This window comes from Panthera onca, chromosome E2 (genome assembly GCF_046562875.1).
Source record: "Panthera onca isolate mPanOnc1 chromosome E2, mPanOnc1 haplotype 2, whole genome shotgun sequence".
Classification (NCBI taxonomy): domain Eukaryota; kingdom Metazoa; phylum Chordata; class Mammalia; order Carnivora; family Felidae; genus Panthera; species Panthera onca.
In genome coordinates, this window is record NC_138353.1 from 6,767,094 (window position 1) to 6,793,699 (window position 26,606).

The 26,606-nt window shown below is 42.3% G+C and overlaps 1 long non-coding RNA gene and 2 pseudogenes across 1 annotated transcript in view; 1 reads left to right on the plus strand and 2 right to left on the minus strand.

Moving 5' to 3' along the window:
- LOC144614611 (uncharacterized) overlaps positions 1 to 24,805 on the minus strand; it is a 78,920-nt gene extending 54,115 nt beyond the window's left edge. The window contains exons 1-3 of the long non-coding RNA XR_013552485.2: positions 24,717 to 24,805; positions 22,750 to 22,985; positions 21,305 to 21,500 (exon numbers count right to left, since the gene is read on the minus strand). This is a non-coding gene — a long non-coding RNA (uncharacterized LOC144614611). The remainder of the gene's footprint in view (positions 1 to 21,304; positions 21,501 to 22,749; positions 22,986 to 24,716) is intronic.
- LOC132689957 (vomeronasal type-1 receptor 4-like) lies at positions 3,645 to 9,990 on the plus strand (annotated as a pseudogene).
- Positions 18,938 to 19,573, minus strand: LOC144614724 (18S ribosomal RNA; annotated as a pseudogene).
- Positions 24,806 to 26,606: the final 1,801 nt, after the last annotated feature.

Sequence of the window (26,606 nt, forward strand, 5' to 3'; positions counted from 1 at the left end):
TGCTGCAGGTTCCTGCCCCGTGACAACCTGGAATTAATGAATGTGAGAGGGCTCAATATTGGAAACGCAACAGAAAGAATCATTTGCTTTCATTCCAAAAACAAAAGTGCAATACCACAAGACATAGGAGCTCTGTAAGTACTGTCTGATTAAATTGTGTGCATTAGAAACAAAATTAGTACTGTCTTCAATGTATGCACACACACACACGCACAATTAATGCCTGAGTTAAATAAAATTAGTAGCAATATAGCAAGCTTTGTCAAAGATACTGAAATACAAGACACATAGAAAAAGATGTTAAGGCAAGAACTTTGTATATTGTATAAGTGAAATAATCTGGAATCTGGATTGGTATTATATTATGTTGGTATTATAATAATATTTAAAATTCATTTTTTATTTTAGAGAGAGAAAGAGAGCATATGTGTGGGAAAGAGGGCAAAGGGTGAGAGACACAGAGAGAACCTTAAACACGCCCCGTGCTCAGCACCAAACTCAATGCGTGGCACCATCCATGACCCTAGGATCATGACCTGAACTGAAACCAGGAGTCGGACAATCAACCGAGCTACCCAGCTGCCCCAGGATTATAATATTTTGAGGCAGCAGAAGTATCACAAGATGCATTTGAGCCTAAAAATCTTGCCCTGAAACCTAAGTTATATTTTACTTAAAAGTTGTTTCCCTGACATCACTGGGAAAAGGCTGTCCATAATCAATTGAGATACAATTCTTTAATCTTTTAAGGCATCACAGATGTAGAGTTAGAGAAAACATTTCAACTCTAGCAACTGTGATCAGATACACTTTTTCTGCACACAACCAGATGATTACTATACATGCATCCAACTATTTAGTACAAATATGGATGTGTTGTAAGTGCACCTTAGAACCTGACAATTATGCCTACAGTTCATTAAAATAGACTGAACAACATACTGATTCCACAAATACAGCCCTTAAGCACATTAAAAATCAGATTTCATGACCATTTGGGTGAAACCACATACTCACTGTCGGTGAGGATTACACTACACGCCTTAGGAGCCATCAGGGTTGGGTGTAGGTCTAGGACCCCATCTCTCTATACCAGCTCAGCTCCTGGCTCAGGAGGTAATCCAGCTTCCCATGTGGCTTTGGCACTGACCCAGATTCAAATGCAGAAAACCCCCTTTGTTCAATCTGGTCACTTACCTGGACTCCTGACACAGTTCCTTCCCTTACAGAGTCTACCTCTCGGATGAACACAGAGAAAACCCACCTACTTCTTCCTGCTGCCTGCATGACGGGCTCTGTGTGATGGTCAGAGAAGTGAGTACGTGTGCAAGATGGGCAGCTGGGCCCTGAGATGTGTTTATTACTGTGTGACGGCCCCCTCCACTCACAATGGCAATTAGCATTTCACCTGAAGCGGCACTGACAGTGACAGCTTGGGACCTGAGAATATTTTTGCAAACTTTCTCCCCACTGGCCAGTTACCAAGAACAACTACAAGTTTCTAGCTAGCACCTCTAGAAACCACCGGTGTGTGGGAAAGGACGCAAAGCCTGAAAGAAAGAAGAAGCCTGGGCAGGAGAGCACCATGGGCCCAGAACAGAGAGCGCTGGACAGGAGAGCGGGCATGAGTGAGACACGGAGTCCAGGTCAAGGGCTGGGGTGAAAGGGTTAAGAGAGAGAAGTAAAGGTTTTCAAGTTATAAACACATGACCTCTCAGGGGAAGAAAGGACACGGCATCTGACCTGGTAATCAGTATTAGTCTGAGAAAGACTTTTTTTTTTTTAAGTTTTTTTTTTTTTATTTTTTTTAATTTTTTAACGGTTTTTTTTATTTATTTTTGAGACAGAGAGAGACAGAGCATGAACAGGGTAGGGTCAGAGAGAGAGGGAGACACAGAATCGGAAGCAGGCTCCAGGCTCTGAGCCATCAGCCCAGAGCCCGACGCGGGGCTCGAACTCACGGACTGCGAGATTGTGACCTGAGCTGAAGTCGGACGCTTAACCGACTGAGCCACCCAGGTGCCCCATTAAGTTTATTTATTTTTAGAGAGGGAGAGAGCGAGCAAGTGGGGGAGGACCAGAGAGAGACAGAGAGAGAGAGAAAGAGAGAGAGAATCCCAAGCAGGCACTAGGCTGACAGCGCAGAGCCTGAAGCGGGGCTCCGTCTCTCAAACCCCAAGATCGTGACCTGAGCCAAAATCAAGAGTTGGATGCTTAGCCCACTAAACCACCCAGGTGCCCCAGACTTTTTCCCTTTGATCTTCAAATCTCTAGGCCTCTTTGTTATTGTCTGGAAAAACCATACTTTGCAAAGAGGCCTATTTTATGCCATTAAAATACCCATACCTTTATGGATTGCATTGTGTCCCATCAAAATGAAATGTGCTAGGGGCTAGCCTGGGTGGCTCAGTAGGTTGAGTGTCCAACTTCAGTTCAAATCATGATCTCACGGTTCGTGGGTTCGAGCCCCGTGTCAGGCTCTGTGCTGACAGCTCAGAACCTGGAGTTGGCTTCACGGATTCTGTGTGTGTGTCTCTCTCTCTTTGCCCCTCACCCACTCGCACCCTGTCTCTCAAAATAAATAAATGTTTAAAAACAAAAGCAAAACCAAAACAAACAAAAAATTAAAATGAATGTACCGAAGTCTTATCCCCTGGTAGCTCAGAATATCTAACGAATACGACCTTCTTTAGAAATGGAATCACTGCAGATGATATGAGTTAAGATGAGATCACACTGGAGAAGGGTACACCTAATCCAACATGACTGGCATCCACAAAAAAGGGAAAATTTAGGGGCTCCAGGGTGACTCATCAGTTAAGTGACCAACTCTTGATTTCGGCTCGGGTTGTGACCTCATGGTTCATGAGATGGAGCCCCAAGACAGGTTCTGTGCTGACAGTGTGGAGCCTGCTTGGGATGCTCTCTCTCCCTCTCTCTGCTCCTTCCCTGTGTGCTTGCTCGCTCTCTCGCTCTCTCTCTCTCCTTCTCCCTCTCCCTCTCTCAAAATAAATTAATAAACATTTTAAAAAAACAAAAAGGGGAAATTTAGAGGCAGACATGCACACAGGGTAAACACCACATGAAGTTATGATTCCACAAGTCAAGGAAGCAGAAGCTGGGAAAGTGGCCTGGAGCAGACCCCCCAGGACCTTCACAGGGTGCACGGGCCTGAGGACACTTTGATCTTGGACGTTTAGCCTCTAGAATGACCAGACAATACACTTCTGTTGTTTCAGCCACTCCATATAAGGTCCTTGTTATGACAACCAAAGCAACTGTCACACCTTCCCTTCTACCTGCCTCCCCACAGGCAGACGGACATGAACGCAGAAAAGGCCACCTTTCCATGTCCTTTGCCACAGCGGGGATTCAAACACAAACAGCTCTGATCTGAAGGTCATACCATGGGTTTCTCCTCTCGTGTCTTCAGAGACACTGCCCTCCTAGAAACATCTCAAATCCTGCTACAGCACTGGGGACCGGACTATACCAAGATCCTCCAACAAAACTCAGGCACAGTAACCCCTTTTACCTCCCCATGGGTCAGAGTATGACGTAGATTTACATTTTCTACTTTACATTTTCGGTTCAACTGTTCAAAATGAACAGTGACCATTTAATAAAAGGTAGAGGGTATCCGGATGGTGGAATCTTGCATGTTACAGCCATTTGGAAGGTCAAGTTCGCAGGTATGCAGAGAATGTGAGGATGTGCGAAAATGGTGAAGTCATCCCATCTCAAGAACCACTGAGACCATCCTCATGTGCACAAAGCAACGTGACCAATTATCCACTTCCCACCATGTGTGGAAGAGCCAACATTTAACTCTTTTTTTTTTTTATTAGGAAATATCACTATGTTTTCCCAATAATATATGAATATTGTACATTATTCCCCCCAAATACGGAGAAACTTAAAGCTCTTAGAACCCTACCCAGATAATCACTATCAATATTTTTTTTCATTCAACGCTTTAAATGTGAAACAAGGAGGGTTCTGATAACATGAGTCATTAATCATTTCCATTGAATAAGCAGCAATGTTTCGGGAATTCAGGATCTATTTCTATTGGCATAATGATACCGCTTTCATACACCTCCAGACAAACTCTCAACCAATTTGTAGGAGAAAGTAGGGGGTGAAGGTTCTGAGACTGCAGATACATCCAAATGTTTGGCCTTTTCTTATTGAATGAATGAATGAATGAATGAATGAATAGGAAAAAAGGAATGTTTCAATCTTATAAATCCATACCCCTCTTCCTGCTGTGCTCCTGAACATACTATGGACATGAACTCTCCTGTGCTTCTAACCCAGGCCTGCTCCCCACTCACTTGTGAGCATTCTTCCCCCCCCCATTATTTCCCCTCATCCCCACAGAGACAAGTGGGTGCTATACTCTCAATTTCGAGGCACAGCTTGTCCCCTTGTTCCATCAGGGACCCTCAGTGCCCTGGGACCACACCAAACACTTCACCTCCTCCCGAACATTTCTAACCCCTGACTCTCACTCCCACCCTCCCCTCCTGGCACCTGCTTCTCCTGAGCCCCCTTTCCCCAATGCTCTACTTTCTTACCCAAAACAGCCACATCCCACACACTCAAAGTTCCCCACCACACTCCCCACTTCCAGTGGCAAAGCTCAGAGTACTTTTTCAATGTCGAACACATTAAATGTTGCCATTGTGGACTGTGGTGAGGAGTCCAAAGGGCAATTAGGATCCTCTTGTCTTGCCTCACAGGACTGGAGATATTCATGAAACTTTCATCTCCGAAAATGTTACTGGGCCATGTGAGTGACTGTGGGTGAGTGAGACATGTCATCTTGGTGGGTGTGTGCATCGTGAATGCATCAGAAACATGGACATCTGCATGGGGTGAGTGTGCATGTGAGGGAGTGAGAAAAGGACTTATTTCAGTACATATTTCAGTGTTTCAATCTGTAAGTGTGCATGTATACGTTTGCACACAATCTGAGTAAACACTGTGTGTGCATTTGTGTGTTTGGAGATGGGTTGTCAAACTGCTCTCTTCCCTGATGTGTCAACTAGGGTGTGAGTACAGAAGAATTAACCACACCCAAAGGGAGGTGTGGCCTTTGCCTCTGCTGCAGGGAGAGACCTCTTGAGTGTTTAATGTCCTGCCCCACGGAAGTGTCTTGGCTTAGAGGCTTCTCCACCAGACTGCCTAACAATGGGATTTACAATGGGCCTTTAGGCCAAAAGTATCATGTCAGCTCTGGAAGGGCTGGAGATGAAAGGTATCAGCTCACCTTGGGGACATAATGGGGACTAAGGTCAGCCATACAGAAGGTAAATGGAACAGCTGTACTAAAAACGCTGGGCACCAAGCCTTGGGTGAGCCTCCATTGTTGGCAATACTCCATGTTTGGCAATAGTCCATGTTAACTCAACTCAACCCCAGAAAGTAACACTCCATGACTCCACAGAGAGAGGACAATGAGGGGATCCACACTGGGTACATTTCCTGGACTCTGTCCCATGCATCTCTTCCCCATCCTATGTTCATCTATTCACTTTCCCTGTAATAAACCACAACAGTGAGGAGAATGTTCTCGATGAGTTCTGTGAGTCCCTCTAGAGACCTACGGAAACTGAGTGAGGTTTGGGGAACCTCCAAACCTGCTGCTGGTGTCAGCTGTGAGTGTGGTCTTGTGTGGACCGTGGTCCCTCTAACTTCTCAGCTGGAATAAAATGCTCAGGGGGAAGGGATGGTAGACATAGGCCAAACGGTGACTTCTCTATTGGAAAGCCTCAAGAATCTATTTTGGCTCTTAACTTTAGGTTTCTTCACTCATTACATACTCAGTGAATGCTCCCTAACGAAATTTCAGCGTAAGTCTAGAGAACTCTGCTAACCATTCACTGCAGCTGAACTAAGGAAGTAGCACTGGCTTCTCTGATCGTTCAAAGAATGGTACAATCTGCCTGTTAAACTGGTTCTTTCACTTGTGACAGACATTTCATGGACATCTGTCTTGATGGATTGTTGGTTTGTTTGGACTTCCTCACACAGTTGGGATTGAGACACTATTTTTCCATAAAATTTCTCTATCATCATTTCCAAGGCAACTTGTATTTAGCTCTACTAATGAGTCTAATCATTTCTAAGATAAATGACTCATGTCAAGTTTTCGCTTTTACTCTTCTGTCACTGGACACTGTTTTTAGTTACTTTCTCTGAAATCATTTATCTTGAATACTTCAAAAATGATGCAGCTCAGGGGTTGAAGACTACCACTCAATTTGATTTGGGGTAGAGAACTTCTGAAGGAAGCAGTGAATCCAGTGAGATACACCTGTTCTGCTGTCTCCCGTGAGTCAGACCTCAGGATTTCCTCTCTCTTTCCTAGGAGAACCTGTCAGCCTTTAGAGATCATGAAAAAATAAAAGGGTCGATTTGAAGATATTCAGAAGGAACTTTTAATTGGTCCTGGTAAGTACCAACTGGGAAAATGTTTTTTCATGAAGATTCTCAGCTCCACAAGTCTGAACTGTAACTGTGTCTATAGGAGAAATGGTCATTGCACTTCCAGGGGAGGTGAGGTCACAAATTCACAAACCTTTGTCTGAGTCTGGCTGCCTCTTGCAGACATGAACTGGCTGTCGTGACCTCCACACAGAACCAACTGTCCTGACAACAGGAAATATTCCAGTGAATATTTGTATTTCAGTCTAAGAGGCAGAGTTCTTAGGAAATTAAATCTGAATAAGTACTTGTGTAACCAAAAGGATTCTTCTGGGGTAGAAACAGATCCAATGGCTGATCTAGAGGAGGGGGAGGAATAATTTCCTCAGTAAGGAACTGAGAAAGTAAAGACATGGGTGTCCTAGTCCCTACACCCATTCCTGATCCCTCCTAATATAATGAAATTCTTACCAAGAATGATCGTTGGCGAATGATACTAGTGATAATAAAATGGGTTTTCATAGCTGCTCAAACACTGTAGTTAAGAAATTGATGTGCTGTTCACATTCCCTTACAAAAACCATGGGCTACATTCACTGTATTATAAGAGATGTACCTATAATGCCTTCATGCTTATAATAAAAAGTACAACAGAACTATCAGAATAACCTCACTTTGTGCAGAAACCATGTATCTGAATTTATTTCTGGAATAAAGAAAGTGTGTTGTAAAACTCTAGTTCTGGGTTTGTGAGACACTTGAAACAGTTATTGTGTCTCTACTGAAAACATGTGCACTTTTGGTGCTCTAACGGTTACCATGAGACTGCTTTCCTGCTTCAAGTTAGGGAAGCAGCATTTGGGGAAAAGTGAACTCACTCATTATGGTTTCAGAAAACACTTGGGAGGACCTAATGCATGTATATTATTCTCTCTGATTTAACTATATTCTAACCTCAATCCCAAGCTCACTACTCACTTCACTATGATCAACTTCTACTGTGCATAAAATGTCACATTCCATGTTATGTATGTCTCTTGTAGTTTACCGCACTGCACAAATTCTGCCCCATAGCTAATAGTTACACTAACTTGTGCATTAAAAAACTACGGAGTATGTGATCTGAAATAAGTAATTATTTGGCGTCTGGCCTGCCATGTTTTATCACATATTAGTGTTTCATGCATCGTGATTTAGGAACAAAGTGACATTGTTCCCTAATGTCCATTGTATCTGTGCTCCAGCAGGACAGCAAACAAGGCTTTCTGCTGCCAAAGTTAAGAGTGACACAATCTTGTGTTGATAAAATCCAACTTGTGCAAGGGCAGGTTACTTTAGGATGATGCTGTGATTAATGGATCTGTGTTTTAGTGGAATCCTCAAAACTTCATTCATATGTCACACTGAATTATACAACAAGTAATTAAATAGAAATGGAAACCTGTTACAAACAAAACTCCCAACGATGTAAACTACAATATCAAGGTCTAAACCTAAAGAGAGAGGTGAATTATGTCAAGGCACAGCTGACATAGTTGGTTAGTGGACCACAGTGGTCAGAGCACAGTCTATGAAAACTTCACTGTCAACTTCTGGTCCCCACTCTGGGGTGAATTTAGACAGATTGCTCAATTGCTCAACCTCTGTGTACCAAAATTCTCATTTTCTGTACAATGAAAATTATGCAATGCCAATGCGTACCTCATTCAGATATTAAGACCTACCAAAATACCAGAGGTACAGCATGATAGGACGATTCATGCAAAGTAATGCTGTATAAATATTTTAATTTGAACTCTTGGAATCTCCTTAACAATAACCACAAAAACTTAATTATTTCTCAATGAAAATCTTGGACTTTATTTGATATGATTAATATTGTCCACACGACGAGTGCTCAGGCAGGCTCTTCAAGCTCTCAAGATGATGATCAGTCACTGGGAACTGACTGATTGGCATCAAAGCATTTGCCAATAGGAATGGTCCACTTAGTACAGACCATACAGGGATTCCAGGCACTTTCTCTCTTCCTTACTGCCATCTTTTCCTTTTCTACCTTCATTACAGATTCAGGTCCATGGTTCTGATCTGCAAGTACCTGTTGGCACCCACTTTCTGACCATTCTCCTTAAAGGTGTTCGAAGACAAAAACAGCGAAACACTTCCTCAATGCTTCGGAATGTAACTTTGTTTTCTATCCACGCAATGTTGACAGAGCGTTTCCAATGGCACCACTGGCCTCCTAAGCATCTCCAGCCATTCTGATCAGCTCAAGTAATGACAGGCTTCACATTTTCTCTTTAATATTTAAATCCGTAATAGATTCAGAATTGATTTATCCCATGATGTATCTAATGATTCACATTGTGCTTTTTCCAATGTAGATAGCAAATTTCAGTTTTCTGAAAATGTTGTATTAAGCATATACTAAGCTGACTTTTCCATGGAATAACCTGGTACTTCTCTCCATCTCCTCCTGCCTCTTTAAGTCTCTGGCAATCCCACAGGAGCAAACCACCAAAGTTGCTCTTGTTGTCAACATTTTCAATGAGTCTTTTTGTTCACAAGAATGACTGTTGCTCTAATATAAAGGAAAATGTGTTGAATGGCAAAATAGCTTCTAGGGATTTGGCAATAGTAATACTATTCTTATCACAGACAATAGTTGGAATCCTGGGCAATGTCTCTCTTCTTCACCATTATCTATTACCACACTGAAGGCAGGTTGAGACCCACAGAATTGGTTCTGAAGCACCTGATTGTATCCAACTCCTTGGGCATTCTCTCTAAAGGAGCTGCCCATGCATTGGCAGCTCTGGGATTGAAATATTTCTTCGATTATTTGGGATGTAAACTTCTTTCATAAGTTCAGAAAGTGGGCAGGAGGGTGTTCATTAGCAGCACCTGCCTCTTGAGTGTCTTCCAGACCATCATGATCAGCCCCATGAACTCCTGTTTGAAGGAGCTTAAAGTCAAAGCCCCAAAGTACATTGGCTTCTCCATTTCCCTCTGTTGGATCATGTGCCTGATAGCAAATTTTATCATTCTTCTGTATGCGTTGTATGTGTCTGGGAAACGGAGGAGCAGAACATCACAAAGAAAAGGGATTCTGGATACTGTTCTACATTCAATCATGAGACAATCACAGTTTCCGTATATGCAGTGTTGATAGTATTTCCTGAAGCTTCCTTGTGTGGGCTCACAATCTGGGCCAGTGACTCCATGATTTTCTTCCTGCACAGACATAAGCAGCGGGTCCAGCACATTAGAAGCACTAATGTCTCCCCCAGATCCTCTGCTAAGTCCAGAGCCACCCAGAGCACCCACATCCTAGTGAGCACCTTTGTGTCTTTTTACATCATATCCTCTATCTCTCATGTTTATATTGCTTTTATTTATAATCTCACATGGTGGTTAATAAACACCTCTGCCCTAACTTCTATATGTTTTCCAACTGTCAGCCCCTTTCTGCTTATGAGACGAGTTCCTACTATAACCGGCATCTGCTTTGTGAGGGTAAGAAACACAAAATCCCCTACTCTTACCAGAAAAATGTAAATGCTATGTTTTTGGATAAAACTCAATTGTTTATTCTCATCAGACACAAAAAGTCAATACAGAATCCTAAAGAGAAGACACATATCTTTCTAAGGTGGAGCCTATAAGTATTTGGGATCCTCAGATGCCTGAATGTGGACACTACATAAGCATAGTCAAGGTGAATGAATCAGGGTAGCCTCATGTGGCGAATAAGTTTAAGAATTCTCTGAGCTTGCAACAATGGGTTAACAAGGCTTAGGATGGAAAGCCACCAGAGGGCAAAAGTGCCCCCAGCATAGAACAAAGCAGAGAGAGGAAGCCACTGTCACAGGACAAAAGCATCTGAGACCAGGAATAGGCAGAAAGCCACTGCAGCAGAGCTAATTAGCGAGAAAAATGCCTTGTTCACCCTGAGGTAGCATGCCCTATCTTAGCCCCTAGAAAAAATAAGATAAACAGACAAGGTGCCTGGTGCCTGCAATAAACGGCCTGTCTACTCAATGCCAGGACTTTGATTTGTCTTGACCCTAACTCCTAACACCAAATACCTTCAAAACCCCCTTTCTCTCACACACACGAGTTAATGATCACTGTTTTATTGTCTCTTTCTGCATGTCCGTCACGTTTGTAAGTCCTTTGATCCTAATAAATATGGAGCAAAGACCCTTACTCAGGGCTGTTGTCTCTTCCCTGACATTAGCCTCTCTCATATTCAATTCTGCATCCACTCTCTTGCTGGACAACAGAGAACTCCAGCCTCAATGTTGGCAACAGCCTTGTCCTGATTAATCAGAGCACTTGAATGAGTGATAAATTCATGGGAAATTCTGCCAGGAGCTAATACAGTCCAGAAATGACTGCTGGATATTGTTGGAAGACAGGTCTACCATGGGTTTCTCATTATGTTCATGTCTTATGAACAGAAGCATGGACAGCTTTTCTTCTAGACCGTTTCCTTATGTGTGTTTAGAAAAGGTCCTTGGAAGACAGGGACCGTGTCACTCTCTGGAACATTAGGCTGACTTATTTGCTGTGCAGGGAACAAAGATAATGTCTTCCTCATGGAAAAGAGTACAACAGGTGTGTTAGCAGTTCTCTTTAAAAGATCTCATTTTGCTGTACTCAGGCCTCCACGGTTGTGATGCAAACACACTGCATGTGTAGCACTCATCTGGGCCCCTCAGCATCACCATGATTGGAATAAGGTCAGGACAAGGAAGGGAGCCAAGAGAAACTTGCTATCAGGATGTTCATGCTGCCTGCTGTGCCTTGAGCAATAAAATGTTTTGTTTTCATCTGTAAATCTCACATTTTTTGCCAGTAGCTATAAGAGTTACAGGCCAGGGGTGCCTGGGTGGCTCAGTCAGTTGAGTGTCCAACACTTGATTTTGGCTCGGGTGATGATCCCAGCGTCATAGGATCGAGGCTCATGTCAGGCTCTGTGCTGAGCTTGGAACCTATTTAAGATTCTCTTTCCCTCTCTCTGTACCCTCTCCCCTGCTCACAGTGCCTCTATATGTACAAAATGGAATGGAATAAAAATGAGTTGCAGGCTAATCTCAAACACTCACTATTCCTGAAATAACCATAGCTGTCACCCAAAACAAACAAAAGATAGATCCAGAGAGAAACACATAGATGATAGAAGATAAATACATAGAACTCTTTAAAAGTTGGATTATACTGAAGCAAAAGCTCACCTACTCTCTAAATCACAATAAATTTAGGTGTTCAGATCAGGACAGAGACTTGAAAGAGCCAACTGATCCCTATCCAAATGTAGAAGAATGTGGTTGTTTGGGCAGGCTGATGACATGGCAGAGAGAAGAGCAGGATCAGCACTCCATAGGAAGAGGGCAAAGACCAAGACACCTCCTGGGCAGAGCAGCCCGGAAGGACCATGGAAGAAAAACAACTACTAAAAGATGATACTGAGCGCCTGGGTGGCTCAGCTGGTCAAGCGCCCAACTTCACCTCAGGTCATGATCTTGCAGTTCATGGGTTCGAGCCCTGTGTCAGGCTCTATGCTGACGGCCTCTGATTCTGTGTCTCCCTCTCTCACTGCCCCTCTCCCACTCACGCTGTGTCTCTGTCTCTCAAAAATGAATAAACATTAACATTTTTTTCAGTTAAAAGGTATCAATTCTTTGCCATAGTGTACCATAGTACCTTTCTCTCATTTTTACAATGTCTTTTTAAAATCCACACAGGTCACAGATGTTTTTCTGTGTAAGTGGATTCTTTTGGGAATGTTCACTGGAGCCTTCACTTTGATGCCTGTCCTTATACACAGCACTGTCTACATTTATGGGGAAGGTTGAGGTGAGAACACAGAAGATCCTGATAATGTAAACTCCTGGAAATAAGCACAAATTCCTGGGAAACCTTTAGCCTTTCAAGGTTATAGAACTGGTCAGGTAAAACTCAAGATCTCCAAAGGATGAAGTTAGACCCCCGCTGATATCTGGGTCATGTGTAGAATAGACAGAGTTACCCCAAGCACAATGTTTTCATGATGGGAGAAAAGAAGTGAAATAAATGGATGTCCAGAGATGAGCAGAGAGATCAAGTTGGCTCCCCAAGGTTCAAATCAGCTATGCTGAACCGTGGGGATACTGATATAATTTTTTGTGTGCTGTCTTGAGCCTCCCAGTTGGGAGGCCCTGGTTAGAAGCTAATCATCTCCCCCTTGCTGACCAGCTGATTAAATCCACCATCAAACCACACTGAGGTTTCTGGCACGGTAACTTGTCCAAACCCTAACCTCATCTCTTCAGCTCCATGGTAGTCTTGAAAAACAACCACCTAGCAACTAGAGTAACACTGAAAATCAGCAAACTAGCAGCCACTGGAGGGGGCAAGAATGTCTCTGGAACTCCTCAAAAGCCCAACCCCAGAAAATTTTCACTGTTTAACTTATCTGTTAGCTTGCTGGAAATATACATCTCATGGTTTGTCTCTCTTTGATCTGACGCGGATCTCTGATCTCAGATCTTTGATCTGATCTCTGCGAACACTCCTACCTGTGGGCATTCATTGGAAACAAGCAGTGGCTAATGTTTACAACTGTAGAGTTTGGAAAGTGACAGCATGTGGGTATGTGATATAGTAGGATAAGAAGGAGGCACACAGGAAGTGGGAGAACAGGATAGCAGGGTGATGTGAGGACCTGGAGGTGTGGGGTACAGACAACACGCAGGAAGAGGATAAAAGGCAAAAGGGTGTTCAATGCTGCTCAGGAGTTAAAGTGCAAGGCCAGGTTTAAGATTATGAGGGGATTAAGTGTGCAGGGAAGTTAAGAGTAAGAGAGTTAGTTATTAGGATCTGGGTGGAAAAGGTATACAGGGTGTAATGGTAACAAAGGGAATAATGGCAATGGAGAGGTGATGGGCAAACATTGTAAAATATAAGAGCTAAATCTATGAACGTCAAAAGAAAATATAAAGGTCCATCGTGATGATTTCAGATTTGATCGTGGTTTCATAGACATGACAGCAAAAGCACAAGACACGAAGAAAACCTATATAAACTGCACTTCATCATGATTAAAAACCTTTGTACATCAAAAATACTATCAAGAGAGTGAAAAGACACCCAACAGGAAGAAAGAAAACACTTGCCAATCATATATCTGATCAGAGGGTAGTATCCAAAATATAAAGAGCTCTTATAACTGAACAACAAAACAGAAACACAATTTATAAATGGCTAGGGGTGCCTGGGTGGCTCAGTCGGTTAAGTGTCTGACTTTGGTTCAAGTCATGATCTCGTGGTCCATGGATTTGAGCCCTGGGTTGGGCTCTGTGCTGACAGCTCAGAGCCTGGAGCCTGCCTCAGATTCTGTGTCTCCCTCTCTCTCTGCCCCTCTGATGCTCGCCCTTTCTCTCTCTTTCAAAAATAAATAAACATTAGAAGATTTTTTTCAATGGCTACAGGATTAAACAGGTATTTCTCTAAAACAGTACACAGATGGCCAACAAGCACATGAAATGACACTCAATGCCATTAGTCACCAAGGAAATGCAAATCAAAACAACAATGAGCTATACCCATTAGAATTGCTACTTACAAAAGCAAAAAAAAAAAAAGTTCTGGTGAGAACATAGGGAAATTTGAACACATGAGCACTGTTTGTGGAAATGTAAAATGGTGCAGCTGCTATAGAAAATAGCACGGCAGCTCCTCACAAAATTAAGCATAAAATTACCACGTGATCCAGCAATTTCATTTCTGGGTATATACCCAAAAGAATGGAAAGCAGGAATTCAAGCATATTTTACACCAATGCTCAAAGCAGCATTATTCACAATAGCCAAAACATGGAAATAAACCAAATGTCTATCGACGAATGAACAAAATATGGTGTGTACACACACACACACACACACACACTCGAGTATTATTCAGCTTTATAAAAGAACAAAATTCTGATATAGGTTACAACCTGGATGAACTCAGAGGACATTATGCTACATCTAAGAAGTCAGACGCAAAGCACAAATACTGGATGATTCCACTTAAATGAAGTACCTGGAGAGGTCAAGTTCATACAAAGTAAAATCATGGTTGTCAGGAACTAGGGGGAGGGAAAATGGGAAGTTATTGTTTGATGGGTATAGAGTTTTAGGGCTGAGATGTGGGAAAAGGTCCATAAATGGATAGTGATGACAGCTGCACATTAAATAATGGGAATGTACTTATTGTCACTGTATACTTGTAAATGATAAAAATGGTGAGGGTCTGGCTGGCTCAGTAGGTAGAGTGTGCAACTCTTGATCTGAGGTTTAGGACTTACAGTCATATGTTGGGCATAGAGCTTACTTTATAAAAAGTATCAAAGTGGTAAATTTTAAGTTATGTATATTTTACCATAATTTAAAAAAAAGGCACTAACAATCCACAGTGAATACCACTTAAACCCACCACAATTGGTATTCTATAAAACAAAACCTTAAGGGTCCCTGGCTGGCTCAGTCAGAGGAATATGCAACTCCTGATCTTAGGGTCATAAGTTCGAGACCCATGTTTGGTATAGAAATTCCTTAAATAAATGAAAAACTTTAAAAAATGAAAAAAAAGAAACCTTAAAAATAAGACATTTTGGTGAGGATGTGAAGAAATTGGAACCCTCATACATTAGTGGTGGGGATGGAAAATGGGGCAGCCACTGGGGTTATTCTGTAAGTTAAATGTGACCAAACAATTCCACCCTTAGAAATGTACTCTAAAGAAATAAAGGGGTGAGGGTTGCCTGGGTGGCTCAATCCTTTGAGCATCCGACTCTTGATTTCGGCTCAGGTCATGATCCCAGGGTCATGGGATTAAGCCCCACATCGGGTCCCACTCCACTGAGCATGGAACCTACTTAAGATTCTCCCTCTCTCTCTCTCTCTCTCCCTCTGCCCCTCTTCCCTGCTTGCTCTCTCTCTCTAAAATAGAAAGAAAGAAAGAAAGAAAGAAAGAAAGAAAGAAAGAAACAAAGAAAGAAACAAAGAAAGAGGTGAAGGACATCAAAGATACAAACGTCCAGGTATAAAATAATTAAGACATAGAGATGTAATGTACAGCATGGTAATTATGGTTAATAATAATATACTGCACATTTAAAAGTGCCTAAGAGTAGATCTTAGAAGTTCTCATCACACACAACAAAATTTGTAAACAATATGATGACAGATGTTAACTAGACTTACTGTGGCGATCATTTTGCAATATATACAAATATCAAATCATTATGTTATAAACTTGAAACTAATATAACAGTATATGTCAATTATACCTCCATGAATAAAAGAGCTGAAAAAGATATTGAAACAAAAAGTTTACAAGAAAGTTCACAGCAGCATTATTTATAATAGCTAAAGGTGGAAAGAAAACATCGCATAAACATACAATGAGAAACTTTTTCAGCTATAAAAAGGAATAAAAGACTTATAAACAGTACAACGTGGATGAATCTGGAAAACCGTATGCGAAGGGAAAGAAGCCAGAAATAAAAGGCCACATTTTATGGGACTCCATTTATAAGAACTATACATAACAGTCACATTCATAGAGATAGAAAGCATATTAGTAGTTCCCATGGTTGGGGAAGGAGGGAATAGGAGTGAACTGATTAATGAGTATGGGAGGTCCTTTTGCAGTGATGGAAATGTCATGGACCAAGATAATGGTGATGGTGGCACAGTGTTATGAATAGACTACATGCCACAGCATTGCACCCTTAAAGTGGTTCAAAGGGTCAATGTTATGATACATGTATTTTACCCCCAATTTGGGAAAGACACAGACCATAGCAATCCCACATCTGGGCTCTAGTGCATTATACCCAAAGCACCTCTCCATATAAGGGCAGGTGCATAAGGCTGTTTATTGCTTATTGTAGGGGAAAACTGAGATTCCCCTGAAAACAGTTCTGATTCCCCTTCTGTTAGGTCGAATAGAGCTCGGTTGGTTTCTGCTAGTGTTGAGATGAATGATATTATGGCTAGAGGTCATGCAGGAATAGTCAGATGTACTCTTGGGTGGTAATTAGTGTGACTAGTGTAAAGGATCCATTTATTTTAGCAGTACTGATAGAATAATGGCAAGTGTGACTTCGTATGAGATTGGGCTACAGTTAGGGCTCCAATTAGGGCGTATTTGGAATTTGAAGCTCATCCTGATCATAGGATAGAGTAGATGGCGAGGCTTGATATAGTTAGCATAAATAGTACTCCTAGATTTATGTTAATAAGTGGATATGGTATGGGTAAGGGGATTCACATGGTGAGGTCTAGCGTGAGGGCTAGGATGGGTGCTATGATGAATATGAATATATATGGAAGATGTAAGGGGTCGGAGAGGTTCTTTAGTGAAGAGTTTTACGGCGTCTGCAATAGGTTGGAGCGGGCTGTATGGTCCTACAATGTTTGGTCCTTTGCGGAGTTGTATATATCTTAGTACTTTGCGTTCAACTAGGGTTAGGAAGGCTACGGCAAGGAGAATGGGGATAATTAGTGAGAGGATGTTGATTATGAACATATTGTTAGGAAGAGGAATTGAACCTCTGATAGTAAAAGTTTAAGTTTTATGCAATTACCGGGCTCTGCCACCCTAACAAACCCGAGCTCTATGGGTGATGTTGTTGAATAAACTGTCTAGATTAAGATTATATCATCTATTTGGTTAAAGGCGCTTTGGTAAAGTGGGCCTTATTTCTCTTGTCCTTTTGTACTGGGAGAAATTATTTAATAGATAGAAACCGACCTGGATTACTCTGATCTGAACTCAGATCACGTAGGACTTTAATCGTTGAACAAACGAACCTTTTTTTTTTTTTTTATTTTTTTTAACGTTTATTTATTTTTGAGACAGAGACAGAGCATGAATGGGGGAGGGGCAGAGAGAGAGGGAGACACAGAATCGGAAGCAGGCTCCAGGCTCTGAGCCATCAGCCCAGAGCCCGACGCGGGGCTCGAACTCACGGACCGCGAGATCGTGACCTGAGCTGAAGTCGGACGCCCAACCGACTGAGCCACCCAGGTGCCCCGAACAAATGAACCTTTGATAGCTGCTGCACCATCAGGATGTCCTGATCCAACATCGAGGTCGTAAACCCTACTGTTGATATGGACTCTGAAATAGGATTGCGCTGTTATCCCTAGGGTAACTTGTTCCGTTGATCAAGTTTTTGGATCAATAAGTGATGCGATGCTTTCGACTGGTTAGTCTAGATGTAAATCACTCGGAGGTTGTTTTCTTCTCCGAGGTCACCCCAACCTAAATTGTTGACTCATGTAGAGGTCTGTTGTCCCTGTCGGTTGATTGATAAGGTCTCTTTGAGTCAGTTAATTAAAGTTCCATAGGGTCTTCTCGTCTTGTAATATTCCCGCCTCTTCACAGGAAGGTCAATTTCACGGATTGGAAGTAAGAGACAGTAAAGCCCTCTGTGGCCATTAGTACAAGTCCCTATTTAGGGAACAAGTGATTATGCTACCTTTGCACGGTCAGGATACCGCAGCCGTTTAACTAATGTCACCAGGCAGACAGTGCCTCTAATACTAGAAATGCTAGAGGTGATGTTTTTGGTAAACAGGCAGGGCTTGTGTTTGCTGAGTTCCTTTTACTTCTTTTAATCTTTCCTTATTTGCATGCCTGTGTTGGGTTAACAATTGGTTTGATATTCAGTTTATGGTTAGGCTATATTTATCTTGTTAACTATCAGTGGTTATCCGCTCTGATATAAGCTTATGCAAGGAGAAGTATTTCTTGTTACTCATATTAGCATTATTGCTTCTATCGTTGAATAGATTAACCCAGTATTAAATTAGGAGTTAGCTGCATTTTTTGACATTAGGTGTTTTGACTGTTGAGCTTGAATGCTTTCTTAATTGATAGCTGCTTTTAAGCCAACTATGGTTTATGTTTGTGCTTACTCTCTAAAAAAGGCTGTATCCTAGTTCTAAAAAGCTGTACCTTTTTAGATTATATTTTAAACTTACATTAGAATTTTAGGAAGTTTTTGGGGTAAGTTTAAAGTTGAACTAAAATTCTCTTCTGGGTAACCAGCTATCACCAGGCTCATTAGGCTTTTCATCTCTACCCACAAATCTTCTCACTATTTTGCAACATAGACGAGTTCATCCTGTAAAGATTATTCATGGGTAACTCGTCTGGTTTCAGGGGGCCTAGCTAAAGTTCTCTTTGTTAGGTTGTTCTAGCTAATTCATTGTGCAAAAGGTACAAGGGGTAATCTTTGCTGTGTAGTGCTTTTAATTTTTCTTTCATCTTTCCCTTGCGGTACTTTCTCTATAGCGCCAAGTTAAATTTCTGTCTCCTATACTTTTAAGGGTAACTAAATGTTTTATTTTACTGTCTAGTGTTAATTGAATTTATGGGTGTTTGGGCTAGCTTTGGCTCAAGATGGTGAGTTTAATATGAAATCTTCTGGGTGTAAGCCAGATGCTTTGTTTAAGCTACATCTTGTTTATCCAAGCACACTTTCCAGTATGCTTACCTTGTTACGACTTATCTCCTCTTGTGGGTTTAGTGGTTTGAATAGGTTTCTTTAAGGGTTTTGTCACTTGAGGAGGGTGACGGGCGGTGTGTGCGTACTTCATGGCCTGATTCAATTGAGCTCTCTATTCTCAAATTTACTACTAAATCCTCCTTTAGTCCTTAGTTTCGTAAGGATTTTCGTGGGTATTCTAGTTATAGAAAATGTAGCCCATTGCTTCCCATCTCATGGGCTACACCTTGACCTAACTTTTTTGTGTTAAGATACTTGTGCTTACTTTTCTTCCTTTCTAGGGTTTGCTGAAGATGGTGGTATATAGGCTGAATTAGCAAGAGATGGTGAGGTGTATCGGGGTTTACCGATTATAGAACAGGCTCCTCTAGAGGGATATAAAGCACCGCCAAGTCCTTTGAGTTTTAAGCTGTTGCTAGTAGTTCTCTGGCAGATAGTTTTGTTCAGTTAGACTATCTATGTTTAGGGCTAAGCATAGTGGGGTATCTAATCCCAGTTTGGGTCTTAGCGATCGTGTGGCCGGAAATGTTAAAGTTACTTTCATGCTGTATTTTTATGCTAACTGTAGCTTCTTACAGACTAGTTAAGGTTTAACTTTAGTATGAGTTTTTCTCTGTAACACTCTCTAACCTGGAGCCTACCAGAGGAGAGTGACTGACTAAGCATTACAGCCATTAACCATTTGGTATGAAAACATCACATGATAGATTCTGAAGTGAAATGAGCAAGTTGCGAAATAATACACAAAGTGTTATCCTATGATTGTATAACAAAAATAAAAATAACAACTAGAAAACACTTTTTTAAAAAGCCCATGGAGAGCAGGGCCCCCCTTACCTCCCATAGACTACAGTATGGACTCACTACTCAGAAACCTATCTCCTTGGGAGCTTCACAGTAGGATTACCTGGGCTACTTTATTGAACCCTGCACCTGGACTACTTTATTAAACCAGTGCTGATTCTGGGCCCTGCCAAGACCAAATGACAGAATCGCTAGAGGAGGCACACAGGCGATGGTAGTTCCCAACACTACCCAGGGATCACAACAGGACGTCAGCGCTGAGAACCACTTTGCCAAGCATAGCTTCTCCAACTTTAATGTACAGACCAATCACCTATGGATCTACTAACACAGACGCTGGGGCCCCACATGCAGAATTTATGATCTTCCACTTCCTTTCAATCGGACTCTCTGGTCACATTTCTGCAGGGTGTCCACGTGAAGTCAGGTGGGGGTTGGGCTGGCTTCTGCTCTTGCAGCAACCTTTGAGATCTCAGAACCGGCCTCAGTCTACAGAGGTCAGGGAAGGGTCACTTGGCATGTGTGGGTGGTCCCACCAGGGACTCTGAGGCCTCAGATCATGTTCGCCTGGTCTGGGAGAACATCCTGGCTGACCCAGGGCATGTAGATGCCACTGCATGACCAGGTGGGGAGAGGAATAATGAGATTCAAACCAATTCTAGCAAACGCTAACCAAATTTAAAGAGGAAGGGATATATCCCAACTTACTCTATGAATCTAGCACTCCTCTGACACCAAAACCATTACAAGAAATCTATAGATTAGCATCTCTCATTAACCAAACATTAGCAAATAAAATGCCACAATGTATTTTAAAAGACAAGACAGTCCAACAACTGATGAATGGATAAAGAAATTGTGGTTTATATACACAATGGAATACTACGTGGCAATGAGAAAAAATGAAATATGGCCTTTTGTAGCAACGTGGATGGAACTGGAGAGTGTGATGCTAAGTGAAATAAGCCATACAGAGAAAGACAGATACCATATGGTTTCACTCTTATGTGGATCCTGAGAAACGTAACAGAAACCCATGGGGGAGGGGAAGGAAAAAAAAAAAAGAGGTTAGAGTGGGAGAGAGCTAAAGCATAAGAGACTGTTAAAAACTGAGAACAAACTGAGGGTTGATGGGGGGTGGGAGGGAGGGCAGGGTGGGTAATGGGTATTGAGGAGGGCACCTTTTGGGATGAGCACTGGGTGTTGTATGGAAACCAATTTGACAGTAAATTTCATATATTAAAAAAAATAATAAATAAATAAATAAAATAAAAGACATCTTTGATGCAGGGTACAGTAAAACCTTGGTTTGCGAGCATAATTCGTTCCAGAAACATGCTTGTAATCCAAAGCACTTGGATATCAAAGTGAATTTCCCCTTAAAAAATAAAATTCAGATGATTCGTTCCACAACCCAAAAACATCCATATAAACGTGATTACAATACTGTAATATAATACAAAACAGTAAAGAAAATATAGAATACAAAGAAATATAAACAAATTAGCATGCACTTACCTTTGAAAACTTTCATGGCCGGTGTGAGGGAGACGAGAGAACGGTTATTGTGTAGAACGACTCTCACCATCACTAACAGAATCACTGCCATCTATTCGCTCAATGGAATCTTTTTCTTTTCGTTCAACTTTAACAAGGAACCTATCCAATGACACTTGCTTTTACCTCCTCTTGAGGATTTCACGGAAATGTGACACTGCATTGACAATCACCCACAATCCCGCAGGGAGAGAGAGAGAGAGAGAGAGAGAGAAGAACGAATTGTGATCACGTGACACTTGGCATCAAGTACTAGTAGTATTGCAAGACATTGCTCGTTTATCAAGTTAAAGTTTATTAGAAATATTTGCTCATCTTGTAGAACACTCACAGAACAAGTTACTCGCAATCCAAGGTTTTACTGTACTTGATCGTAGGAATTCAAGATTAGAAGAACATTCAAAACTCAAGCCATGTCGGGGCGCCTGGGTGGCGCAGTCGGTTAAGCGTCCGACTTCAGCCAGGTCACGATCTCGCGGTCCGTGAGTTCGAGCCCCGCGTCAGGCTCTGGGCTGATGGCTCGGAGCCTGGAGCCTGTTTCCGATTCTGTGTCTCCCTCTCTCTCTGCCCCTCCCCCGTTCATGCTTTGTCTCTCTCTGTCCCAAAAATAAATAAAATACGTTGAAAAAAAAAAATTAAAAAAAAAAACCACAAAAAACTCAAGCCATGTATGTAATTGACCACATTAAGAAACTAAAATGAAGAGTCCCATGATCATCTCAATAGACATACAAAAAGCTTTAGACAAATGCCAGCATCCATTTCTGAAAAAGAAAAAAAAAAAAAACCTCCCAGCAAACTGGTAACAGAAGGGAACTTCCTCACCCTCAACCTCACAAAGAAAATCAATGAAAACATACAGCTAACATTGTATATTTAAGTTTATTTATTTATTTTGAGAGACACAGAGACAGTGTGAGTGGGGGAGGGGCAGAGAGAGAGGAAGAGAGAATTCCAAGGAGGCTCCTCGTTGCCAGCATAGAACCTGATGCAGGGCTCAAACTCACAAAACTATGAGATCATGACCTGAGCCAAAATCAAGAGTCGCTTAATCGACTGAGCCACCCAGGCACTCCTACAGCTAAGGTTATATTTAACAATGAAATACTGAGTGCTCTGCTCTCATATCAGGATTAAAATTAGGATTTCTCTCCACTTCTAGTCTACCTTGTTCTGGTTGCGCTAGTCAGGGAAGAAAAAGAAATAAAAGGTCTCTCCTCTGGAAAAGAAGTAAAGTTCACTTCCCTCACAAATGACAAGGTCATTTACATAGAAAACTAGATGGAATTTAAAAATAAATTTTTTTGGTTTTATTATATAAAATTTATATTTATGTAAAAATAAATAAGTAATATTATTATTAAAAAAATAATTTTTTTTACTTTTAAATAGTTTTAACTACTGACCAAGGAAGAATTTCAGGGTGAATGGACTGCTCTGGCTCCTGAGTTCATGGCTGCTCCACCTGTGGTCCCAGACCTGCTCTGCAGGCAGGCATGTGCCTCCGTGCCTTTTCAGCAATTCCCCACCAAAGACTGGAGTGCTCAGCACCCCGATGAAGACTGGGGTGCGGCTCCCCCTGTTCAGGCCACCGAATGGGTAGTAATGACCACTGAGTGGTCTTAAGCTGTTCCTGTACAATCTGTGAAACAAAATTGAAATACAATTGATGGAAAATAGATGGTTTCTTTGAAAAATAAATAAATAATAAGAGCTCCTAAAATTAATAAAGTTGTTTGGCAAAGTTACACAAGATCCATAGAAGCATTTCAAGCTTTGTTTGCCTGTAAACACTGCTTTAGCTGCATCCCACAAAGTTGGACATGTACCACTTATTAAATCAGTTCAAGATGGTACCTGATTAAAGACTTCCACTTTGACTCATGTTTATTCAGAAGTGTTTTCTGAGTTCAGATTATTTAGGAGAATTTCCTAATATCTTTTTGCTACTGACTTCTAGCTTCATCCCATTACAGTCAAAGACTGTGTAATTTCTTTCCTTGGTTTAGATTTGTTTTATGTCCCAGAATTTTGTAAGATTTTTCTTTTCTTTTTTTTAAGTAGGCTCCATACCCAATGTGAAGCCCAAGGCGGGACTTGAACTTATGACCCTGAGGTCAAGGTCTGAGCTGAGATCAAGAGTCAAATGCTTAACCAACTGAGCCACCCAGGAGCCACTACTTTGTAAGATTTTAATTTTTTTAATGTTTATTTATTTTTGAGAGACAGAGGGCAAGCGGGGAAAGAGCAGAGAGAGAGGAAGACACAGAATCCGAAGCAGGCTCCAGGCTCTGAGCTGTGAGCACAGAGCCCAACATGGGGCTCAAACTCACAAACTGCGAGATCATGACCTGAGCCGAAGTTGGATGCTTAACCAACTGAGCCACCCAGACACCCCACTCTGCACCCCACAGTGCACACTGGTTTCAGTGGTTTATCATACAGCTGTGCACGTATTAACACAACCATTTTTTAAATATTTCAATCACCACAAAAAAAAACAAAAACAAAAAACCTTGTAGCCCTCAGCCATCACCCTAAGTAGCTTTATCCTTCCCATCTCTGGGCAACATGAACTTACTCTGTTTCCATACATTTGCTCACTCGGGACATTTTCTATAAAAGAAATCTATCATCTGTAGGAAATGATCTTCACTTAGCACAATGTTTTCGAGGTGCATCTGGCCTGTGCCTTGTATCAGAACTTTATTCCTTTTTTTTTTTTTTTAAGTTTATTTATTTTGAGAGTGTGAGCCATCACGCGCGCAAGCGTGCACAGGGCCCCAAATGGGCTCTCTTCACCAACCAGTGAGATCATGACCTGATCTGAAATCAAGAATCCGATACTTAAGTGACTGAGCCACCCAAGCGCCCCCTACTTTATTCCTTTTGAAAAACTTTTTAGGATGTAGTTTAATATACATAAAGCAAATTTTACCGTGCAACGTACAGGTCGAGCATCTGTCAAACAGCTCTTCCATCCCCCTGCCAGAAATTCTCCCTTTATGGGGCGGTTTGTGAGTTCGAACCCTAAATCGGGCTCCGTGCTAACACGGCAGAGCCAGCTTGGGATTCTTTCTCTCGCTCTCTCTTCTCTCTCTCTGCCCCTTCCCGACTGGCGTTCTCTCTCTCTCTCTCTCAAAATAAACGAATTAATTAGAAAAAGGTATTCTGCCTTTATCATCACAGGTCTTGTCCCCCAGGCTCAATGAGACACCCCGCCCCCACAAAAACTTCCAACAAACCACGCTCCCATCCGGGGCACTATCTCTCACCCACCTCAGACGCTGAATCAAACCACCCAGGGACCTTCCAGCCCAGGGTCACTGTGCCCACCCAGCCTCCTCCTCAGCACCCAGTCCTGAACTCAGACCTCGGGCCTCACCACAGGGCTTCCGGGGGTTCTGCTGGGCCACCAGACCAAAGTCAAGGACTGAAGCTCCTCGTGCACCTTCGGCTACCCGCCCGCCGCACTTCCGCTCGCCGCACTTCCGCTCGGCTCCCCGTACCCCTGACGCGCAGGCGCAGCAGCGGGTGGAAGAGCCCGTGGGGACGTCTGGGTGCCGGATTTCCCACCTCCACCTGTGAGGCAACATGGCCGCGCCCTGACCCCTATTTGCCCTTGGAGGCAGCCGCTTTAGGAAGCGCGCCAGCTTTGGTAAAACCACTTTTTCCTTGCCCGGAGTCCAAAGCTGTCCCGCTTGGGCGGAAGCGATTGTAACTAGCCACCCGTCACTAGGTCTTGCTTGCTATCAGCGGAGCACCACCACTTACCCAGCTGAGCGGCACGCTCCGCCTGGCACACGGAGGTGGTTCGTATTTGTGGCATGTGTGAGGAAAACAAGCCATCCCTTCACAGACCTCTCCATGAATGTCCTCTCACATAAAGCCCCATCATCAATGATCTCCCCCCAGATATTCCACAAGCACTGATTCCCCAAACCTCCAGTTATTACGGAACTAGCGCATTTGCTCCTTGGTGAGTTACAGATAACAAACTACACAAGGGGAGCTTGGGTGGATCGGTGGGTTATGCCTCTGACTTCCGCTCAGGTTTTGATCTCGTGATTTGTGAGTTGGAGTCCCTCACAGGGCTTTGCACTGATGATGGCGCAGAGCCTGCTTGGGATTCTCTCTTTCGGTCTCTCTGCCCCTCCCCTATCAGGCTCAAAATAAATACACTTAAAAAAAAAAAAAAAAAGGCAATTCCAAGTGGAATTGTCAGAAAGGAAGTTTTATTTTCAGCAAATACGGAGATTACAGGGCTTAACTCCCAAAGCCCTGAATTCCCAAGGAGTGAGTTTCTTTTATTTAGGGTTAGGATGAATATTCAGAAAGGGGAGTTTTGTCATCCTGTGTAGAGGTGGAAATAAGGTCATGCCTGCATCTTAAGGCAATTGGCCTATACATACATTGTATGTTATGTCAATGAGGTTTGTGCTCTTCCTTAGGCACAGATTTTTTTTAATACATATTTTTGTATTTTAGAGCTCAAACAAGGGAGTGGGACAGAGGGAGAGACAGAGAAAGAGAGAGAGAGAGAGAGAGGGAGAGAGAATCTTAAGCAGGGTCCAACTCAGGGCAGAGCCTGTTGCAGGGCTGGATCCCATGGCCCTTGGGATCATGACCTGACCCAAAATCAAGTCAGTTGCTTATCCAACTGAGTCACCCAGGCGCCTTGAGATTTTAACATTATAATGAAGCAGAAATAAATGTCAGACATGGAGAAGGGGCTATGTGCATGCTCCAAGAGCCAGCATAAACTGGATTCTTGGCCTTATCATCTTGGGCAAAGGGTTCAGGGCCTAGCTTACTTTTGAAACAGCACTTAAGAGTTTTGTTTTTGTTTTTGTTTTTACCACTGACTTTCTCTTAAATGGTTAGGCTACAGACTTAGTTTTTATACTACCTTTGTTCCCTAAAAATTCTTAACTACTAAGGTTCTTGCATTTCTTTGTAATCTAGACACCTCCTAGGAAGTTCTGGAAGAATTGTGCTAAGGCAAGTAGGGCACAGATTACAGAAAATAGCTGGGGGCCTAAAATGACTTGTCATTTTAGAAAATGAAATTTAAAAAACACCAGTAACTGGTCTTTTTCTGTGGACCCCTCTTTCTACTCACAAAATGGTTGCATTGGGGGGGGGGTGTATGAAAATATTTGACCATTAAATATTGGGATAGTACTCAGTCTATGCATCCTCTTTTAATATCTGTTCAACAATTTTGGAGAGGAAATGAATGGACACTTTTCTAAGCCACCAA